General features: G+C 45.4%; 13 non-coding genes across 13 annotated transcripts; all 13 read left to right on the plus strand.

Annotated features, from left to right (window-relative positions):
* The first annotated feature begins 349 nt into the window (after nucleotides 1-349).
* TRNAA-UGC lies at nucleotides 350-422 on the plus strand. The gene has a single exon. It is a non-coding gene; the product is annotated as a tRNA-Ala (tRNA).
* Nucleotides 423-1,355: 933 nt separating this feature from the next.
* TRNAA-UGC lies at nucleotides 1,356-1,428 on the plus strand. Its single transcript has one exon. It is a non-coding gene; the product is annotated as a tRNA-Ala (tRNA).
* A 933-nt stretch (nucleotides 1,429-2,361) lies between these two features.
* Nucleotides 2,362-2,434, plus strand: TRNAA-UGC. Its single transcript has one exon. It is a non-coding gene; the product is annotated as a tRNA-Ala (tRNA).
* A 933-nt stretch (nucleotides 2,435-3,367) lies between these two features.
* TRNAA-UGC lies at nucleotides 3,368-3,440 on the plus strand. Its single transcript has one exon. It is a non-coding gene; the product is annotated as a tRNA-Ala (tRNA).
* A 933-nt stretch (nucleotides 3,441-4,373) lies between these two features.
* TRNAA-UGC lies at nucleotides 4,374-4,446 on the plus strand. The gene has a single exon. It is a non-coding gene; the product is annotated as a tRNA-Ala (tRNA).
* Nucleotides 4,447-5,379: 933 nt separating this feature from the next.
* On the plus strand, nucleotides 5,380-5,452 carry TRNAA-UGC. Its single transcript has one exon. It is a non-coding gene; the product is annotated as a tRNA-Ala (tRNA).
* Nucleotides 5,453-6,385: 933 nt separating this feature from the next.
* TRNAA-UGC lies at nucleotides 6,386-6,458 on the plus strand. Its single transcript has one exon. It is a non-coding gene; the product is annotated as a tRNA-Ala (tRNA).
* A 933-nt stretch (nucleotides 6,459-7,391) lies between these two features.
* Nucleotides 7,392-7,464, plus strand: TRNAA-UGC. The gene has a single exon. It is a non-coding gene; the product is annotated as a tRNA-Ala (tRNA).
* A 933-nt stretch (nucleotides 7,465-8,397) lies between these two features.
* TRNAA-UGC lies at nucleotides 8,398-8,470 on the plus strand. The gene has a single exon. It is a non-coding gene; the product is annotated as a tRNA-Ala (tRNA).
* Nucleotides 8,471-9,403: 933 nt separating this feature from the next.
* TRNAA-UGC lies at nucleotides 9,404-9,476 on the plus strand. Its single transcript has one exon. It is a non-coding gene; the product is annotated as a tRNA-Ala (tRNA).
* A 933-nt stretch (nucleotides 9,477-10,409) lies between these two features.
* On the plus strand, nucleotides 10,410-10,482 carry TRNAA-UGC. The gene has a single exon. It is a non-coding gene; the product is annotated as a tRNA-Ala (tRNA).
* Nucleotides 10,483-11,415: 933 nt separating this feature from the next.
* On the plus strand, nucleotides 11,416-11,488 carry TRNAA-UGC. The gene has a single exon. It is a non-coding gene; the product is annotated as a tRNA-Ala (tRNA).
* Nucleotides 11,489-12,421: 933 nt separating this feature from the next.
* On the plus strand, nucleotides 12,422-12,494 carry TRNAA-UGC. Its single transcript has one exon. It is a non-coding gene; the product is annotated as a tRNA-Ala (tRNA).
* The last annotated feature ends 10,047 nt before the right edge of the window (nucleotides 12,495-22,541 follow it).

Here is a 22,541-nt window from a genome sequence, read left to right on the forward strand (position 1 = left end):
TTCTTGGAATGAAGAGCTCACAAGGAACCGACATATGAAGCTAAAGGGAGATAGGCTGAAAGGCACTAAGGAGTGGGGAGGTCCCACTTTTCACTGAGAAGGTGATGGCAACCAGCAACAGACCTCCAGCAGAGGTGACAATAGCCCAAAGTGAAACCAAATACTCGCTCGCATAGGGAAAGGGTGGAAAGGGAGCTGAGTCTGAGTCCAAGAGAGAGAAAGATGGGGGAGCTACAAGGATCCAATAGCAGTTATGGCTGCACAGTAGGCAGATACGATGTGCAGTCGTTGAAGCTATCATCTCGGTGCCTATGAAAGTGGATCAGGAAATGGAGGTGCATCAGCACCAGGGGGATTAGCTCAAGTGGTAGAGCGCTCGCTTTGCATGTGAGAGGTAGTGGGATCGATACCCACATTCTCCAAGTAGCTTTTCTCATAGCAAGCAAACTGGCTGAAGTCCACAGACATAGCTTGCTCTAATTACCCACTGGGCATGTGAGTTACCTTTTCAAGCTGAGGCCCAATTTCAGGGAGCATGTGGAATGTTAAAGGTCATTCTCCAAATGGGGCTACACAACCCTAATAATAAGAGCATAAAGCTGTCGCTCCCTCTGTCTGTCTTTTAGAGAAAAAAGACTCATCAGTGCACGCAGATGCGCCACGCGGTTGTGTTAAGGCTAACACAAATGGTTGGAGACACCATGACCTATCTGTGCCTCGGCTTTTATCAGCCTCACACTCCTTCCCGTACAAAAGGACGTAAAGACGCAATCCCTCTCTGCTGGTGCCTCTGGAGACCCTATCTTCAATAGAGTTTTCAGCTCTAGAGGCCACCTCCACATTAAGACATTGGCAAAAGTAGCACCAATGCACAGGAGGGTCATAGAAAATGGTGCATGGCCTGCACTATGAGTCACGGAGAGGGAAAAGGAAGGAGAGAAAGAATAAAGAATGGCATAGGGTCAAATGCCTTTCAGGTCTCAGTAAATGCCAGAAGGTACCCTTTTTCTTGGAATGAAGAGCTCACAAGGAACCGACATATGAAGCTAAAGGGAGATAGGCTGAAAGGCACTAAGGAGTGGGGAGGTCCCACTTTTCACTGAGAAGGTGATGGCAACCAGCAACAGACCTCCAGCAGAGGTGACAATAGCCCAAAGTGAAACCAAATACTCGCTCGCATAGGGAAAGGGTGGAAAGGGAGCTGAGTCTGAGTCCAAGAGAGAGAAAGATGGGGGAGCTACAAGGATCCAATAGCAGTTATGGCTGCACAGTAGGCAGATACGATGTGCAGTCGTTGAAGCTATCATCTCGGTGCCTATGAAAGTGGATCAGGAAATGGAGATGCATCAGCACCAGGGGGATTAGCTCAAGTGGTAGAGCGCTCGCTTTGCATGTGAGAGGTAGTGGGATCGATACCCACATTCTCCAAGTAGCTTTTCTCATAGCAAGCAAACTGGCTGAAGTCCACAGACATAGCTTGCTCTAATTACCCACTGGGCATGTGAGTTACCTTTTCAAGCTGAGGCCCAATTTCAGGGAGCATGTGGAATGTTAAAGGTCATTCTCCAAATGGGGCTGCACAACCCTAATAATAAGAGCATAAAGCTGTCGCTCCCTCTGTCTGTCTTTTAGAGAAAAAAGACTCATCAGTGCACGCAGATGCGCCACGCGGTTGTGTTAAGGCTAACACAAATGGTTGGAGACACCATGACCTATCTGTGCCTCGGCTTTTATCAGCCTCACACTCCTTCCCGTACAAAAGGACGTAAAGACGCAATCCCTCTCTGCTGGTGCCTCTGGAGACCCTATCTTCAATAGAGTTTTCAGCTCTAGAGGCCACCTCCACATTAAGACATTGGCAAAAGTAGCACCAATGCACAGGAGGGTCATAGAAAATGGTGCATGGCCTGCACTATGAGTCACGGAGAGGGAAAAGGAAGGAGAGAAAGAATAAAGAATGGCATAGGGTCAAATGCCTTTCAGGTCTCAGTAAATGCCAGAAGGTACCCTTTTTCTTGGAATGAAGAGCTCACAAGGAACCGACATATGAAGCTAAAGGGAGATAGGCTGAAAGGCACTAAGGAGTGGGGAGGTCCCACTTTTCACTGAGAAGGTGATGGCAACCAGCAACAGACCTCCAGCAGAGGTGACAATAGCCCAAAGTGAAACCAAATACTCGCTCGCATAGGGAAAGGGTGGAAAGGGAGCTGAGTCTGAGTCCAAGAGAGAGAAAGATGGGGGAGCTACAAGGATCCAATAGCAGTTATGGCTGCACAGTAGGCAGATACGATGTGCAGTCGTTGAAGCTATCATCTCGGTGCCTATGAAAGTGGATCAGGAAATGGAGATGCATCAGCACCAGGGGGATTAGCTCAAGTGGTAGAGCGCTCGCTTTGCATGTGAGAGGTAGTGGGATCGATACCCACATTCTCCAAGTAGCTTTTCTCATAGCAAGCAAACTGGCTGAAGTCCACAGACATAGCTTGCTCTAATTACCCACTGGGCATGTGAGTTACCTTTTCAAGCTGAGGCCCAATTTCAGGGAGCATGTGGAATGTTAAAGGTCATTCTCCAAATGGGGCTGCACAACCCTAATAATAAGAGCATAAAGCTGTCGCTCCCTCTGTCTGTCTTTTAGAGAAAAAAGACTCATCAGTGCACGCAGATGCGCCACGCGGTTGTGTTAAGGCTAACACAAATGGTTGGAGACACCATGACCTATCTGTGCCTCGGCTTTTATCAGCCTCACACTCCTTCCCGTACAAAAGGACGTAAAGACGCAATCCCTCTCTGCTGGTGCCTCTGGAGACCCTATCTTCAATAGAGTTTTCAGCTCTAGAGGCCACCTCCACATTAAGACATTGGCAAAAGTAGCACCAATGCACAGGAGGGTCATAGAAAATGGTGCATGGCCTGCACTATGAGTCACGGAGAGGGAAAAGGAAGGAGAGAAAGAATAAAGAATGGCATAGGGTCAAATGCCTTTCAGGTCTCAGTAAATGCCAGAAGGTACCCTTTTTCTTGGAATGAAGAGCTCACAAGGAACCGACATATGAAGCTAAAGGGAGATAGGCTGAAAGGCACTAAGGAGTGGGGAGGTCCCACTTTTCACTGAGAAGGTGATGGCAACCAGCAACAGACCTCCAGCAGAGGTGACAATAGCCCAAAGTGAAACCAAATACTCGCTCGCATAGGGAAAGGGTGGAAAGGGAGCTGAGTCTGAGTCCAAGAGAGAGAAAGATGGGGGAGCTACAAGGATCCAATAGCAGTTATGGCTGCACAGTAGGCAGATACGATGTGCAGTCGTTGAAGCTATCATCTCGGTGCCTATGAAAGTGGATCAGGAAATGGAGATGCATCAGCACCAGGGGGATTAGCTCAAGTGGTAGAGCGCTCGCTTTGCATGTGAGAGGTAGTGGGATCGATACCCACATTCTCCAAGTAGCTTTTCTCATAGCAAGCAAACTGGCTGAAGTCCACAGACATAGCTTGCTCTAATTACCCACTGGGCATGTGAGTTACCTTTTCAAGCTGAGGCCCAATTTCAGGGAGCATGTGGAATGTTAAAGGTCATTCTCCAAATGGGGCTGCACAACCCTAATAATAAGAGCATAAAGCTGTCGCTCCCTCTGTCTGTCTTTTAGAGAAAAAAGACTCATCAGTGCACGCAGATGCGCCACGCGGTTGTGTTAAGGCTAACACAAATGGTTGGAGACACCATGACCTATCTGTGCCTCGGCTTTTATCAGCCTCACACTCCTTCCCGTACAAAAGGACGTAAAGACGCAATCCCTCTCTGCTGGTGCCTCTGGAGACCCTATCTTCAATAGAGTTTTCAGCTCTAGAGGCCACCTCCACATTAAGACATTGGCAAAAGTAGCACCAATGCACAGGAGGGTCATAGAAAATGGTGCATGGCCTGCACTATGAGTCACGGAGAGGGAAAAGGAAGGAGAGAAAGAATAAAGAATGGCATAGGGTCAAATGCCTTTCAGGTCTCAGTAAATGCCAGAAGGTACCCTTTTTCTTGGAATGAAGAGCTCACAAGGAACCGACATATGAAGCTAAAGGGAGATAGGCTGAAAGGCACTAAGGAGTGGGGAGGTCCCACTTTTCACTGAGAAGGTGATGGCAACCAGCAACAGACCTCCAGCAGAGGTGACAATAGCCCAAAGTGAAACCAAATACTCGCTCGCATAGGGAAAGGGTGGAAAGGGAGCTGAGTCTGAGTCCAAGAGAGAGAAAGATGGGGGAGCTACAAGGATCCAATAGCAGTTATGGCTGCACAGTAGGCAGATACGATGTGCAGTCGTTGAAGCTATCATCTCGGTGCCTATGAAAGTGGATCAGGAAATGGAGATGCATCAGCACCAGGGGGATTAGCTCAAGTGGTAGAGCGCTCGCTTTGCATGTGAGAGGTAGTGGGATCGATACCCACATTCTCCAAGTAGCTTTTCTCATAGCAAGCAAACTGGCTGAAGTCCACAGACATAGCTTGCTCTAATTACCCACTGGGCATGTGAGTTACCTTTTCAAGCTGAGGCCCAATTTCAGGGAGCATGTGGAATGTTAAAGGTCATTCTCCAAATGGGGCTGCACAACCCTAATAATAAGAGCATAAAGCTGTCGCTCCCTCTGTCTGTCTTTTAGAGAAAAAAGACTCATCAGTGCACGCAGATGCGCCACGCGGTTGTGTTAAGGCTAACACAAATGGTTGGAGACACCATGACCTATCTGTGCCTCGGCTTTTATCAGCCTCACACTCCTTCCCGTACAAAAGGACGTAAAGACGCAATCCCTCTCTGCTGGTGCCTCTGGAGACCCTATCTTCAATAGAGTTTTCAGCTCTAGAGGCCACCTCCACATTAAGACATTGGCAAAAGTAGCACCAATGCACAGGAGGGTCATAGAAAATGGTGCATGGCCTGCACTATGAGTCACGGAGAGGGAAAAGGAAGGAGAGAAAGAATAAAGAATGGCATAGGGTCAAATGCCTTTCAGGTCTCAGTAAATGCCAGAAGGTACCCTTTTTCTTGGAATGAAGAGCTCACAAGGAACCGACATATGAAGCTAAAGGGAGATAGGCTGAAAGGCACTAAGGAGTGGGGAGGTCCCACTTTTCACTGAGAAGGTGATGGCAACCAGCAACAGACCTCCAGCAGAGGTGACAATAGCCCAAAGTGAAACCAAATACTCGCTCGCATAGGGAAAGGGTGGAAAGGGAGCTGAGTCTGAGTCCAAGAGAGAGAAAGATGGGGGAGCTACAAGGATCCAATAGCAGTTATGGCTGCACAGTAGGCAGATACGATGTGCAGTCGTTGAAGCTATCATCTCGGTGCCTATGAAAGTGGATCAGGAAATGGAGATGCATCAGCACCAGGGGGATTAGCTCAAGTGGTAGAGCGCTCGCTTTGCATGTGAGAGGTAGTGGGATCGATACCCACATTCTCCAAGTAGCTTTTCTCATAGCAAGCAAACTGGCTGAAGTCCACAGACATAGCTTGCTCTAATTACCCACTGGGCATGTGAGTTACCTTTTCAAGCTGAGGCCCAATTTCAGGGAGCATGTGGAATGTTAAAGGTCATTCTCCAAATGGGGCTGCACAACCCTAATAATAAGAGCATAAAGCTGTCGCTCCCTCTGTCTGTCTTTTAGAGAAAAAAGACTCATCAGTGCACGCAGATGCGCCACGCGGTTGTGTTAAGGCTAACACAAATGGTTGGAGACACCATGACCTATCTGTGCCTCGGCTTTTATCAGCCTCACACTCCTTCCCGTACAAAAGGACGTAAAGACGCAATCCCTCTCTGCTGGTGCCTCTGGAGACCCTATCTTCAATAGAGTTTTCAGCTCTAGAGGCCACCTCCACATTAAGACATTGGCAAAAGTAGCACCAATGCACAGGAGGGTCATAGAAAATGGTGCATGGCCTGCACTATGAGTCACGGAGAGGGAAAAGGAAGGAGAGAAAGAATAAAGAATGGCATAGGGTCAAATGCCTTTCAGGTCTCAGTAAATGCCAGAAGGTACCCTTTTTCTTGGAATGAAGAGCTCACAAGGAACCGACATATGAAGCTAAAGGGAGATAGGCTGAAAGGCACTAAGGAGTGGGGAGGTCCCACTTTTCACTGAGAAGGTGATGGCAACCAGCAACAGACCTCCAGCAGAGGTGACAATAGCCCAAAGTGAAACCAAATACTCGCTCGCATAGGGAAAGGGTGGAAAGGGAGCTGAGTCTGAGTCCAAGAGAGAGAAAGATGGGGGAGCTACAAGGATCCAATAGCAGTTATGGCTGCACAGTAGGCAGATACGATGTGCAGTCGTTGAAGCTATCATCTCGGTGCCTATGAAAGTGGATCAGGAAATGGAGATGCATCAGCACCAGGGGGATTAGCTCAAGTGGTAGAGCGCTCGCTTTGCATGTGAGAGGTAGTGGGATCGATACCCACATTCTCCAAGTAGCTTTTCTCATAGCAAGCAAACTGGCTGAAGTCCACAGACATAGCTTGCTCTAATTACCCACTGGGCATGTGAGTTACCTTTTCAAGCTGAGGCCCAATTTCAGGGAGCATGTGGAATGTTAAAGGTCATTCTCCAAATGGGGCTGCACAACCCTAATAATAAGAGCATAAAGCTGTCGCTCCCTCTGTCTGTCTTTTAGAGAAAAAAGACTCATCAGTGCACGCAGATGCGCCACGCGGTTGTGTTAAGGCTAACACAAATGGTTGGAGACACCATGACCTATCTGTGCCTCGGCTTTTATCAGCCTCACACTCCTTCCCGTACAAAAGGACGTAAAGACGCAATCCCTCTCTGCTGGTGCCTCTGGAGACCCTATCTTCAATAGAGTTTTCAGCTCTAGAGGCCACCTCCACATTAAGACATTGGCAAAAGTAGCACCAATGCACAGGAGGGTCATAGAAAATGGTGCATGGCCTGCACTATGAGTCACGGAGAGGGAAAAGGAAGGAGAGAAAGAATAAAGAATGGCATAGGGTCAAATGCCTTTCAGGTCTCAGTAAATGCCAGAAGGTACCCTTTTTCTTGGAATGAAGAGCTCACAAGGAACCGACATATGAAGCTAAAGGGAGATAGGCTGAAAGGCACTAAGGAGTGGGGAGGTCCCACTTTTCACTGAGAAGGTGATGGCAACCAGCAACAGACCTCCAGCAGAGGTGACAATAGCCCAAAGTGAAACCAAATACTCGCTCGCATAGGGAAAGGGTGGAAAGGGAGCTGAGTCTGAGTCCAAGAGAGAGAAAGATGGGGGAGCTACAAGGATCCAATAGCAGTTATGGCTGCACAGTAGGCAGATACGATGTGCAGTCGTTGAAGCTATCATCTCGGTGCCTATGAAAGTGGATCAGGAAATGGAGATGCATCAGCACCAGGGGGATTAGCTCAAGTGGTAGAGCGCTCGCTTTGCATGTGAGAGGTAGTGGGATCGATACCCACATTCTCCAAGTAGCTTTTCTCATAGCAAGCAAACTGGCTGAAGTCCACAGACATAGCTTGCTCTAATTACCCACTGGGCATGTGAGTTACCTTTTCAAGCTGAGGCCCAATTTCAGGGAGCATGTGGAATGTTAAAGGTCATTCTCCAAATGGGGCTGCACAACCCTAATAATAAGAGCATAAAGCTGTCGCTCCCTCTGTCTGTCTTTTAGAGAAAAAAGACTCATCAGTGCACGCAGATGCGCCACGCGGTTGTGTTAAGGCTAACACAAATGGTTGGAGACACCATGACCTATCTGTGCCTCGGCTTTTATCAGCCTCACACTCCTTCCCGTACAAAAGGACGTAAAGACGCAATCCCTCTCTGCTGGTGCCTCTGGAGACCCTATCTTCAATAGAGTTTTCAGCTCTAGAGGCCACCTCCACATTAAGACATTGGCAAAAGTAGCACCAATGCACAGGAGGGTCATAGAAAATGGTGCATGGCCTGCACTATGAGTCACGGAGAGGGAAAAGGAAGGAGAGAAAGAATAAAGAATGGCATAGGGTCAAATGCCTTTCAGGTCTCAGTAAATGCCAGAAGGTACCCTTTTTCTTGGAATGAAGAGCTCACAAGGAACCGACATATGAAGCTAAAGGGAGATAGGCTGAAAGGCACTAAGGAGTGGGGAGGTCCCACTTTTCACTGAGAAGGTGATGGCAACCAGCAACAGACCTCCAGCAGAGGTGACAATAGCCCAAAGTGAAACCAAATACTCGCTCGCATAGGGAAAGGGTGGAAAGGGAGCTGAGTCTGAGTCCAAGAGAGAGAAAGATGGGGGAGCTACAAGGATCCAATAGCAGTTATGGCTGCACAGTAGGCAGATACGATGTGCAGTCGTTGAAGCTATCATCTCGGTGCCTATGAAAGTGGATCAGGAAATGGAGATGCATCAGCACCAGGGGGATTAGCTCAAGTGGTAGAGCGCTCGCTTTGCATGTGAGAGGTAGTGGGATCGATACCCACATTCTCCAAGTAGCTTTTCTCATAGCAAGCAAACTGGCTGAAGTCCACAGACATAGCTTGCTCTAATTACCCACTGGGCATGTGAGTTACCTTTTCAAGCTGAGGCCCAATTTCAGGGAGCATGTGGAATGTTAAAGGTCATTCTCCAAATGGGGCTGCACAACCCTAATAATAAGAGCATAAAGCTGTCGCTCCCTCTGTCTGTCTTTTAGAGAAAAAAGACTCATCAGTGCACGCAGATGCGCCACGCGGTTGTGTTAAGGCTAACACAAATGGTTGGAGACACCATGACCTATCTGTGCCTCGGCTTTTATCAGCCTCACACTCCTTCCCGTACAAAAGGACGTAAAGACGCAATCCCTCTCTGCTGGTGCCTCTGGAGACCCTATCTTCAATAGAGTTTTCAGCTCTAGAGGCCACCTCCACATTAAGACATTGGCAAAAGTAGCACCAATGCACAGGAGGGTCATAGAAAATGGTGCATGGCCTGCACTATGAGTCACGGAGAGGGAAAAGGAAGGAGAGAAAGAATAAAGAATGGCATAGGGTCAAATGCCTTTCAGGTCTCAGTAAATGCCAGAAGGTACCCTTTTTCTTGGAATGAAGAGCTCACAAGGAACCGACATATGAAGCTAAAGGGAGATAGGCTGAAAGGCACTAAGGAGTGGGGAGGTCCCACTTTTCACTGAGAAGGTGATGGCAACCAGCAACAGACCTCCAGCAGAGGTGACAATAGCCCAAAGTGAAACCAAATACTCGCTCGCATAGGGAAAGGGTGGAAAGGGAGCTGAGTCTGAGTCCAAGAGAGAGAAAGATGGGGGAGCTACAAGGATCCAATAGCAGTTATGGCTGCACAGTAGGCAGATACGATGTGCAGTCGTTGAAGCTATCATCTCGGTGCCTATGAAAGTGGATCAGGAAATGGAGATGCATCAGCACCAGGGGGATTAGCTCAAGTGGTAGAGCGCTCGCTTTGCATGTGAGAGGTAGTGGGATCGATACCCACATTCTCCAAGTAGCTTTTCTCATAGCAAGCAAACTGGCTGAAGTCCACAGACATAGCTTGCTCTAATTACCCACTGGGCATGTGAGTTACCTTTTCAAGCTGAGGCCCAATTTCAGGGAGCATGTGGAATGTTAAAGGTCATTCTCCAAATGGGGCTGCACAACCCTAATAATAAGAGCATAAAGCTGTCGCTCCCTCTGTCTGTCTTTTAGAGAAAAAAGACTCATCAGTGCACGCAGATGCGCCACGCGGTTGTGTTAAGGCTAACACAAATGGTTGGAGACACCATGACCTATCTGTGCCTCGGCTTTTATCAGCCTCACACTCCTTCCCGTACAAAAGGACGTAAAGACGCAATCCCTCTCTGCTGGTGCCTCTGGAGACCCTATCTTCAATAGAGTTTTCAGCTCTAGAGGCCACCTCCACATTAAGACATTGGCAAAAGTAGCACCAATGCACAGGAGGGTCATAGAAAATGGTGCATGGCCTGCACTATGAGTCACGGAGAGGGAAAAGGAAGGAGAGAAAGAATAAAGAATGGCATAGGGTCAAATGCCTTTCAGGTCTCAGTAAATGCCAGAAGGTACCCTTTTTCTTGGAATGAAGAGCTCACAAGGAACCGACATATGAAGCTAAAGGGAGATAGGCTGAAAGGCACTAAGGAGTGGGGAGGTCCCACTTTTCACTGAGAAGGTGATGGCAACCAGCAACAGACCTCCAGCAGAGGTGACAATAGCCCAAAGTGAAACCAAATACTCGCTCGCATAGGGAAAGGGTGGAAAGGGAGCTGAGTCTGAGTCCAAGAGAGAGAAAGATGGGGGAGCTACAAGGATCCAATAGCAGTTATGGCTGCACAGTAGGCAGATACGATGTGCAGTCGTTGAAGCTATCATCTCGGTGCCTATGAAAGTGGATCAGGAAATGGAGATGCATCAGCACCAGGGGGATTAGCTCAAGTGGTAGAGCGCTCGCTTTGCATGTGAGAGGTAGTGGGATCGATACCCACATTCTCCAAGTAGCTTTTCTCATAGCAAGCAAACTGGCTGAAGTCCACAGACATAGCTTGCTCTAATTACCCACTGGGCATGTGAGTTACCTTTTCAAGCTGAGGCCCAATTTCAGGGAGCATGTGGAATGTTAAAGGTCATTCTCCAAATGGGGCTGCACAACCCTAATAATAAGAGCATAAAGCTGTCGCTCCCTCTGTCTGTCTTTTAGAGAAAAAAGACTCATCAGTGCACGCAGATGCGCCACGCGGTTGTGTTAAGGCTAACACAAATGGTTGGAGACACCATGACCTATCTGTGCCTCGGCTTTTATCAGCCTCACACTCCTTCCCGTACAAAAGGACGTAAAGACGCAATCCCTCTCTGCTGGTGCCTCTGGAGACCCTATCTTCAATAGAGTTTTCAGCTCTAGAGGCCACCTCCACATTAAGACATTGGCAAAAGTAGCACCAATGCACAGGAGGGTCATAGAAAATGGTGCATGGCCTGCACTATGAGTCACGGAGAGGGAAAAGGAAGGAGAGAAAGAATAAAGAATGGCATAGGGTCAAATGCCTTTCAGGTCTCAGTAAATGCCAGAAGGTACCCTTTTTCTTGGAATGAAGAGCTCACAAGGAACCGACATATGAAGCTAAAGGGAGATAGGCTGAAAGGCACTAAGGAGTGGGGAGGTCCCACTTTTCACTGAGAAGGTGATGGCAACCAGCAACAGACCTCCAGCAGAGGTGACAATAGCCCAAAGTGAAACCAAATACTCGCTCGCATAGGGAAAGGGTGGAAAGGGAGCTGAGTCTGAGTCCAAGAGAGAGAAAGATGGGGGAGCTACAAGGATCCAATAGCAGTTATGGCTGCACAGTAGGCAGATACGATGTGCAGTCGTTGAAGCTATCATCTCGGTGCCTATGAAAGTGGATCAGGAAATGGAGATGCATCAGCACCAGGGGGATTAGCTCAAGTGGTAGAGCGCTCGCTTTGCATGTGAGAGGTAGTGGGATCGATACCCACATTCTCCAAGTAGCTTTTCTCATAGCAAGCAAACTGGCTGAAGTCCACAGACATAGCTTGCTCTAATTACCCACTGGGCATGTGAGTTACCTTTTCAAGCTGAGGCCCAATTTCAGGGAGCATGTGGAATGTTAAAGGTCATTCTCCAAATGGGGCTGCACAACCCTAATAATAAGAGCATAAAGCTGTCGCTCCCTCTGTCTGTCTTTTAGAGAAAAAAGACTCATCAGTGCACGCAGATGCGCCACGCGGTTGTGTTAAGGCTAACACAAATGGTTGGAGACACCATGACCTATCTGTGCCTCGGCTTTTATCAGCCTCACACTCCTTCCCGTACAAAAGGACGTAAAGACGCAATCCCTCTCTGCTGGTGCCTCTGGAGACCCTATCTTCAATAGAGTTTTCAGCTCTAGAGGCCACCTCCACATTAAGACATTGGCAAAAGTAGCACCAATGCACAGGAGGGTCATAGAAAATGGTGCATGGCCTGCACTATGAGTCACGGAGAGGGAAAAGGAAGGAGAGAAAGAATAAAGAATGGCATAGGGTCAAATGCCTTTCAGGTCTCAGTAAATGCCAGAAGGTACCCTTTTTCTTGGAATGAAGAGCTCACAAGGAACCGACATATGAAGCTAAAGGGAGATAGGCTGAAAGGCACTAAGGAGTGGGGAGGTCCCACTTTTCACTGAGAAGGTGATGGCAACCAGCAACAGACCTCCAGCAGAGGTGACAATAGCCCAAAGTGAAACCAAATACTCGCTCGCATAGGGAAAGGGTGGAAAGGGAGCTGAGTCTGAGTCCAAGAGAGAGAAAGATGGGGGAGCTACAAGGATCCAATAGCAGTTATGGCTGCACAGTAGGCAGATACGATGTGCAGTCGTTGAAGCTATCATCTCGGTGCCTATGAAAGTGGATCAGGAAATGGAGATGCATCAGCACCAGGGGGATTAGCTCAAGTGGTAGAGCGCTCGCTTTGCATGTGAGAGGTAGTGGGATCGATACCCACATTCTCCAAGTAGCTTTTCTCATAGCAAGCAAACTGGCTGAAGTCCACAGACATAGCTTGCTCTAATTACCCACTGGGCATGTGAGTTACCTTTTCAAGCTGAGGCCCAATTTCAGGGAGCATGTGGAATGTTAAAGGTCATTCTCCAAATGGGGCTGCACAACCCTAATAATAAGAGCATAAAGCTGTCGCTCCCTCTGTCTGTCTTTTAGAGAAAAAAGACTCATCAGTGCACGCAGATGCGCCACGCGGTTGTGTTAAGGCTAACACAAATGGTTGGAGACACCATGACCTATCTGTGCCTCGGCTTTTATCAGCCTCACACTCCTTCCCGTACAAAAGGACGTAAAGACGCGCGCCGTTAGGCGCGCGCTTTAGAACTTTTTCCTTTCTTTTGAGTCATTGTTCCCTACATCCCTGAGGATGCCAACACGCGAAACATGCTCGTATGTAGGGAACTGGAAAGGTAAGCGAGGCTGTTTACCGAAGCCACAGGTTTTAAAACCGCAGTCTAGTCAGCACAAGTTGGAGACGGGACTCTGAACAAACCATTCCAGTGAATCGTGATTACCACGATCACTCCTCTAAGAGATAAGTGCTAAATCAATTTTCACATTAGAGATTTGTGAGTAGACAAGTATCAAATACCAGACAGCACAAAGATAAGGAGGCGGTAGGGGTGCAATGATGTCATAACGGGAAAAACAACAGTATAACACTGTGAGAAGGTTCAGCCGGTTACCCCATCACTGAGCACAATAGCAAATATAAAAAAAGAAAAAAATTGCACTCATTTTTCACTTGAAGGTTTTTAGGTGTAAAAGCATAAATAACACAGAGGTTTTTCATGCAGTATTTTATTAAATTTTTACTGCCAGACCCTTGACCATTATTTCTAAGGTTCAGAGATCCCTTCTACTCCCTCCAGGGTATCCACTCTATTGACTATTTTCGTGTCATCTCCATCCATCCCCACTTGTACCTGTAACCTTCAGCAGTAGTTATTTCATTTAATTATGCTACTGAAATACATTAGAGCACCAATATACCTGCTGCTGGGAAGCTGGAACAAGATGGACTGTTACAGATTGCTACACAGACACAACATGCCAGCAGAATCTTTCACCTCAATTGCAGATGCAGATCATGACTCTCACCTGATACAAAATAGGAAACCACAAAATACAAGCAGACAAAAACTGGAAACAGAGATACAGGAATCTGCATATCATGCAACATCAGAGAAAAAGAAAGGAATGCATGTCCTCCTGTACAATGCAAAATAAAGCCGACAAATATAAATTCTCAGCATCAATATAATTCAATCACTAAACTGAAAATAAAATCCTGGTTGAAAAACGCGGCCATATACAATAAAAACAAAGCAAATAAAATGTAAACACGTTAAAATAACAAAAATAAACAGAATAATGAAAAAGCACTACCAACCACTAAATTACCCCAAGCTCTGATCAGTTAAACGGTACCTAAAAATGTGGGGAATAACCAAGTTTTCAATAATTTACAAAACCTCAAACATGAACTTTCCCCAAGAACCTCCTTAGGCAGACTATTCCAAAACCCCAGCATGGCTCCCTAGTTGCTAGCAATCAAAAGTCCAAAGCCGCGAGTCGCTGGGCAGTGGTTCCAGCGTGAAACAAGTCACTGCCGAGGCTTTTTTCCACAGGTGAGTTTCTGGGATCTTGCCAGGTACTTGGGACCTTGCCAGGTACTTGGGACCTAGATCGGCCACCGTTGGAAACAGGATGCTGGGCTTGACGAGCCTTTGGTCTGCCCCAGTATGGCAATACTTATGTACATACTGAATTTGTTTCATCATATAAGATTATTGCAAATGCTGGGTTGTTTGTCATTTCATTTAATCTTTTTTAATGGCAAAATTAGCGAAAAATCAGCCATTTTACTGCTGCTCTAAAAATGGCCTTAGTGCATGGGAAAGACCTGCATAAGGGCACACTAAGACCACTTTTTAGCATTGCTTTGTAAAAAGGCCCCTACATATTACAGCACATTGATATAAAATTAGAGGCAAGTTACTTACAATTACGGTTACCATACGGCTCCAGAAAAAGGAGGACACATTGATCCAGTCCGGTCTTTGCTTCCATTGAAAGCAACGGAAGTAAAACCCAGACTGGCTCAATTTGTCCTTCTTTTTCTGGAGCCACATGGTAACCCCACTTACAATGTCAGCACAAAACACATTAACTCAATAAACAGCAAAGAGGACAAATGATAGTGGAACATATATACAACCAAATAAATGTTATGTTTGTCTGTTCGTCCTCTGAAGATACCCATATGGGATCCTAGGCTTTTCCATACTATTGTTTTCCTACATGAAATAAACTCACATTATAAGTTTAACATGTTTAACAATTTAGCGTAATTGCTTTCAGCGGTGGACCCACTAAACAAATCAATGCAATTTTTAAGGCACAGCTTCACTGCCATTCTTTTCAATTCCCATGACACTCCTAACTTGTGTAGTACCTTCGCTGATTGACAGTTATTAGATAAGCCTTTGTGGGCTCATTTTACCACAAATGAAATTAACCTCAGGCGGTCAAACAATGGGCAATATTCAAATTTTCCTGCACGGCAACTATTATAACAAGTGACATTCACCAGATTTTCAGCAGAAAAAAGGTATTTGGATTGGCCACAAAAAATACTCCACTTATGTTCTGCATTCCATTTGAGAGTTGTCAACTGTCTCCCGACGTGTCCTCTTTTTATCCTATTTCTTACATGGACGTAGTCTGACTTTTCTTAGGGAAACCTGGTTTTATTTTACTGCCTACAAATCCATATAAATGGTGAGATAAAACCAGAATCAATCCTGAATAAAGTGGAGCTAGTTGGCAACCTCACTCCATTCAAAGATGGACTCACAAACACTGACGTCAATGTTCAGTGGTACTTATCTGGGTAGAAGTGGCTCCTACCTCAATAAGTACTGCTCCCCAGAGCCAGCCACTGATTTTCAGCAAAATTAGCCAGATAATGTCACTGAAAATCTTTACTGACCACACTGACACCATCTGGAAAATACAGTCCAACAGCAAAGGGGAAACCAAACAAACCTACAAGAAGCAATGCAAGCAAAACGCAGGCATGGCAATGACCAGTGCAATGAACCAAAAATAAGGTAACACAAGTCTTTATTGTATAAAACAGCAGTTTTTGCTTAGAGACAGCACATTGGATAAAAGCAGATGGCTCTGCTGGATCATGGACTCAACACAGTCTCTGTTTTGACCTATGCCTTCATCAGGAGTCCTTACAAAGATAATCAATTAAACAGTATAAGTACATAGTGTCAGCAGGCCACCATCTTCAGGTCATCCTGCAGGTATGAACTCGGCTGACCCTGGAAGGGCCCTTCCAGGGACACAGCACTCCCAGAAGCAGACTCCAAAAATATGCTTAAAACCGCTTTATTCCATCAGCAAGGCCAAGACATTTCCTCTTCCAGACACAGTCCTTGGTTACAGCACATATCACCCCTTGTTCCTTCTCCCGCCGGCCACAGTTTCTGGATACAGTTTAAATCATTCACTGCTTCCCCAGCATGGCCTGATTCCTGGACACAGTTTTAAATCACTCACTGTTTCACCAGCATGGCAGTGTTCTGAACACAGTTCAAGTCACTCACTGCTTCCCCAGCATGGCATGACTTCTGGACATAGTTCAAACCACTCCCTGCTTCCCCAGCATGGCCAGGTTCCTGGACACAGTTCAAGTCACTACCTGTTTCTCCAGCCGGGTCTGACTTTTGGCCACAGCTGAAATCATTCACTGCTTTACAGCACGGCACCTCTGTCCCCCTTGAGTGGAACAGCTGCTTAACTCCAAGCTTTCTCCAGCCTTGAAGAAGGTTTGTTATGAAGCCTTTCAACTTCTTCCCTTGTACCTGAGCTAGAGCAGCAATCTCCATGGGCTCACTTCCCCAGTCATCTTGGGCTTGGATCTCCTCTCCGCCCTCTTTCTCCACCTCCCATTCCATGCTTGCCCCCAGGGCTTTGCAGGGGTTCTTGGGAGCTCTAGTCCTCCTCCCTTCTCTGGCTCTTGGGAAACTTATGCCTCCATGGGGCCGTGGCTTACCAACCCCTAGGATCCTGGAACTTGTAGTTGGAATCCCGGGTATGAAACCTACCTATCTTGCTCCTCTCCTGGATCCCTTCTTCCCTGACCCTCAGGGGTTCCTCACAATAGGTATGCACCAAACTAACATATTTGTTTGACATGTTAGTTTGGTGCATACCTATGTACTTATACCACTTCATTGATTATCTTTGTAAGGATTCCTGATGAAGACATAGGCTGAAACACAGACCACATTGAGTCCAGGCTCCAGTGGATCTGTCTGCTTTTACCTGACATGCTGTCTCCAAGGAAAGACTGTTGTTTTATACAATAAAGACTTGTGTTACCTTGTTTTTTGCTCATTGTATTACTCATTCCCACCCCTGTGTTTTGCTTACCATCTGGAAAATGCCAAGGTGGTTCAGGGGCGGAGCCAGAAGTTATTAGGATACCTCCAATGTTTAGCACCAGTATCTGTATAACTATGTGGACAGGTTAGTTATCCAAGTACCAAATAACTTCCAGCAGCCACCTTATACTCTGATATTCAGCACTGGTATCCTGGTATGACCAGTCACTGAACATCTAGGTATAACTTTAAATGACATGGTCAGTGTTGGAGGCCAACATTGGCATAGTGCTTAAATATTGAGGGGGGATCTTGTATTTGACTCTGGCAGCCCCCATAGTAAGGGTAGGAGAAGCCATCAGAGGTTCTCATCCTTATTAATAAGAACTTGGAATATACAAAGCTCTAATTATTTATGATTTTTTTTAGCAAGTTCATATCTTCCAACCTACTGCTGCTGTAAGAAGAAATCCGCCAGAAGACGGAGAACTCAAAATGCCCCACTTTCTTATTAATGTACATCTTCCTGTCTTTGGCTTCCTTGGTCGCTCTCCCACTTTTTTTGTTGTAACCTACTGCTGCTGCCTGCTAGCCAGGCCTCAAATTTTGGATGGGCCACAGTGCAAACTGGGTTGGCACATGTACTGTAGTCTCCACAGTTCCCCCCCCCCCCCCCCCATGCCAACTCAAAACATTATGGTAAATACCTTTGCTGATGGAGAAACCCAAGTCCCACCAGTTGCAAGGGTCTTCCGGCGGCAAGAACATCTCCTTCTTTCTTGCTCCAACTGATGGCACTGTCCATGCACTGCCACTGCCCCACCACCCCCTGCGCACGATCTGTTTTCATGCAGCAATGAAAACTGAGCATGTGTGACAGGGGGAGGCCAGCGCGATGGCTGCAAATAGACAGTGCAACCAGTTGGAGCAAGAAAGAGAAGGAGCTGTTTTTGCCACCGGAGTACCTCTGCAGCTGGTGGGGTTTGGGGATCCCCACTAGCCAATAACAATTATGCAAGAATTTTAGGTGGGCCTGAGCCCAAAGTGGATGGGCCCAGGCCCACCCTTGGCGATGCCATTGCTGCTGTCCCTAAAGAACACAAGGCATGCTGAATGGGAAGATAACCACTATATTTGTGAGACCACAGGATTCATCTGCAACACACAAATAGTATAGATGAGACAGTGATAAACACTGGTTTTGCAGTTCAGATAGGGAAATAGAGCAAATGAATGGTTAATCCCATACCTCTTACACTCCACACTGGAAAAAATATTTCCATGCTAAAGCAGCTCCCAAACAAAGCTAACAGCCAAAATTAGGTGCCCTCTTACAAAGCTGCAGTAAGAAAAAGTGGAAATAAAAATCCATTTATATTTAACTCTTTCCCTAACTGGGAAATGTAATAACATCCAATTCCTTGACCGCAACATCCTTTGGGATGATGGAAAGGCACAGTCTTTATCATATGCCGTGGAACCTGACCATATAGAATCTTAAATACCATTGTGCAACCTTTAAAAATTATATGTGCCTGCATTGGTAGCCAATGAGCTCTGATAAGCAAAGGTGATGCTCTATCATACTGTACTTTCTAGCTGAATGCAACAACTCAGTGCTGTATTCTGCAAGGTCTGTAATCTCTTCAATAACAGATTTGCACATCCTGCATGCAACATATTACAGTAATCCAACTGACTAAAAATTAATGCCAGTACAACCACTTTAAATTGATCAGTTTCCAAACAATTCCTTCATCTTATAAGATTTCTCACGCCTAAAAAAATCTTTTATGATAAAGCAGCAATCTGATTTTCAGATGATATGGTGGAATCTAACAACTATGCCTAAAACCTTCATTGATGTTTCCAAGGGAAAACAGGACGTATTGATAATTAAATTTGATATAATGCCTTTTGTTGTGAAGGATGTATCAGCATAAATGTTGTTTTATTCAATTTTTGATAGTGTAATTTAATTCAGTTTTCCACAGTCTTTACATAATCCTTTATCTTTGAACATAGATCTTCCCTAGTACTGATTATAGGAATTACCAAACTAACATCATCAGCGCAGTTATAAACAATTATTCCCAACTCATCTAACTTTTTACCTAAAGACGAAAATAGTATTTGAGTGTGTTGTTGTAACAATTATGAATCTGTGTGGATACATTAGTCAAACATGGTGTCAGAAGCCTCTGTGCCATGCTAAACAATAAACCACCAAAATCATTAAGACGCACACCTCAGCCATAGCTGCATGTCTGATTCCAATCCATGGTCAAATGGAACTGAAAGGAAACATCTTCAACGACTGTAATAGGAACAGATTAAAAAGACAATTAGAGTTGAAAAACCTGCTCACTGACATGGGCAAAGAACGTTATCTGTTACAGCAGTATCTGTGCATGCCACCAGCAGACAGGTAAAAGTCCATGGAACATTTAGGATATATTTTAAATGCATTCCGGCCCACCAGCTCACTTCAAGTGAGTGCAAGTATCTGCAAACACAGTTAACAAGTGTATTGGTAGGTTGCACATAATGGCTGATTTATCCATTTTAATAGAGGACTTTATCCGCGAGCAGTTAGTCAAAGGCATCAGAGGCATGCAAGCTCTGGTAAGATTGCTCAGAACCCATATACTAATCCTGCACATGGCCATAGATATATGCAAAACCAACAAAGACGCATTCACTTGATTCAGATGCCAGGTATATCAGAGCCTTAAATGCTGCAACATGTGAACAAACAACTAAAATTGGAGGAAGCAGTAAAGCAGTGAAGCGAGAGAGACAAGACATCATGCATGAAAGCTGTGGTTAATGTAGGGCACATCGTGAAGACTGCAAGTGCTCAGCCTATGGCACAGCAAAGCAGCAAGGGAAAATGACACATGATGTATTTCAGATGAGCAATACTCAACTAATCAGCAACCGTGACAGTGAGAAGCTGTCCATTACAGTGTGGGGAAAGTTTGTGGATCCCTTCAGATATCTACATTTTACTACAATTTACACTTAAAACACAATTAGACCATAATCTAAATTCTGATGAGATGAAAATAATTCAGATTTTAGAAAATATACATTTGAATCAATCAATTTTGATTATTTATTCAAGAAAATATTTTCACAATTAAAATCCTTGTAACTGGTGGCACCTACTTAGCAACAATGGACCTGATAGTTAGATGGCAGTTATCAGTGTTTTGTTGACCACCACTGGCGTTAAACCTAGAAATTCAATGTTGGGCATTGTCCAAGCACTGGCATTGAATTTCCAGGTTTCCAGAGCCGGCTAACACATAGCTGGTTAGGTGCGATATTCAGCACTTAATAGGCTATGGGTTACTGGTTAAGTTGACTTTTATGCAGTTGATCTGGATGGTTAAGTGATGGGGGAGGGGCAGGATGTCTGATATTTTGTGGGTGGTGTTAGATCATTTTGGAGGGTTGGAGAGATTGGAAATGAATCTTCTAAAGGTGTTGGGGCATGTAAATGGGAGGTGCAGGTGTCGGGGGATCAGATCAGTGGTGTCAAGGAGGGTAGAAATGGATGTTGGGGGAATTGGATCTGGGGGTACTGAGGACCCAGACCATTTGGTCTGTGGCTGCACTACCAGACTACCGGAAGCACAGCTGTACTTAAGCGGTCAGTGGCCTAACTGTTTGGGGAGGGTAAAAGGGGCGGGGTTAGGGGTGGGGCTTACATCCATAATTGTCTGTCAACACACAGAAAAAAAATAAGTAAAAGTAAAATAGTCACAATTAATACCTTTTATTAAATTTAGATATTAGATATGTATCATATGTCAAAGAAAAAAAGTGGTTGCTCAAAGCATATATTAACCAAATGTATACTATTCAAAAGTTTTATCAATTGTTAAACACTGCTATTTCCATCCATGGAAAATCCCAAAATGAAATGGTCACATTAGTGAAGTAACATCCGGCGACTAGACTTCACATCATAGGTGTCAATGATCTGCTTAGAGTTAATATCTCCAATAAGATCACTTTCAATGTTCAGTAAACAAAGTTGTCAGTCTTTCCTGACCCATTGTGGATCTCAGCCAGTTTCAGAGAAAAAATATCCGCCAGAAGGCAGAGAACTCTAGACGCCCCACGGACAACAACAAGAAATGAAATAAAAGTGGGAGGACGACCAAGGATTCCAAAGAGTGAAAGGATATATAATAATAAAGATGTTTATTGAGGTATAAAGACTCGACACAACGTCGTGTTTCGGCCGTTAGGCCTGCATCAGGAGTCTTAATGCCGAATGCTTTTGAGAACTATTTGATGAAGGCAAATCCTCAACAAAGGGAGGTCTTTAGAAAGACCGTTGTGAAGGTGAGCGTGCTTCATTGTCTCCTCTGACACAACGCTTGTATAGAATGCTGCAATAAGCCAGTTTCATACACATCTCATATGAAGGCAAAATACTGAACTGGAAAGTTACCTCAAGAAGTCAGACTCAGCATGCAGCAGTACTAGAAAAATTAAAACTTAAATGCAAAATATCACAGATGCACATTTGCAAAAGCTGGCATATTCCAATTAATAAACATACGTTTTTCTACCTCTTATATAGGGCACCTATGCGGCTGTACTTAGAAACTTCTGTGAAGGTGACAGTAAGTGTAGCCACATTATCAACAGTTGTGACAACTAGAATGTGGTTCTAACCCCCACATTAGGTGTCACAGCTGGTCATTCTAACCCACCCCTACCCATGTTATTTTTTGTTACATTTGTACCCTGTACATTTTCCCACTCATGGCAGGCTCAATGTGGCAATAGAGGATTAAGTGACTTGCCCAGAGTCACAAGGAGCTGCCTGTGCCTAAAGTGGGATTTGAACTCAGTTCCTCAGGACCAAAGTCCACCACCCTAACCACTAGGCCACTCCTCAGGCAGCTAGTGGAGGTTATATCAAAGTGCCCCTGGCTTTAACGTGTAATAGCCATTAGCTCAGGTCTGTGCTGTCTACTGCTGCACTACTGCTTAACACAGCATAGTAAAAGGACCCTTAAATGCCTATGTAGAAATGAGAAAAAAGAAAAAGTTGTTTGATGGCCCTTATTTCTAGCATACAGAACAACCACTAGACCTGACATTAAAGACATAGCCAGTCAGACATCCACAGAGGATTAAACAAGGCAACCGAAGTTTAAATACTAACTTAGAAAAGAGATGGCTGAGGGGGGATATGATTGAGGTCTACAAAATCCTGAGTGGTGTGGAGGAAGTGAATCGATTTTTTTACTCATTCAAAAAGTACAAAGACCAGGGGACATTCAATGAAATTACATGGAAATACTTTTAAAATAAATAAGAGGAAATATTTTTCTTAATGAGCTCTGGAACTCATTGCTGTAGGATGTTGTAATGGCAGTTAGTGTATCTGGGTTTAAAAACTGTTAAGTTCTTCTTCCATAGTCTGTTATTGAGATGGACATGGGGAAGCCAGTTCTTGCCCCAGGATTGGTAGCATGGCATGTTGTTACTAAATGGGTTTCTGCCAGGTACTTGTGATCTGGATTGGCCACTGTTGGAAGCAGGATACTGGGCTATATGGACCATGGCT

Source organism: Microcaecilia unicolor, unplaced genomic scaffold (genome assembly GCF_901765095.1).
Source record: "Microcaecilia unicolor unplaced genomic scaffold, aMicUni1.1, whole genome shotgun sequence".
NCBI classification, from domain to species: Eukaryota; Metazoa; Chordata; class Amphibia; order Gymnophiona; family Siphonopidae; genus Microcaecilia; species Microcaecilia unicolor.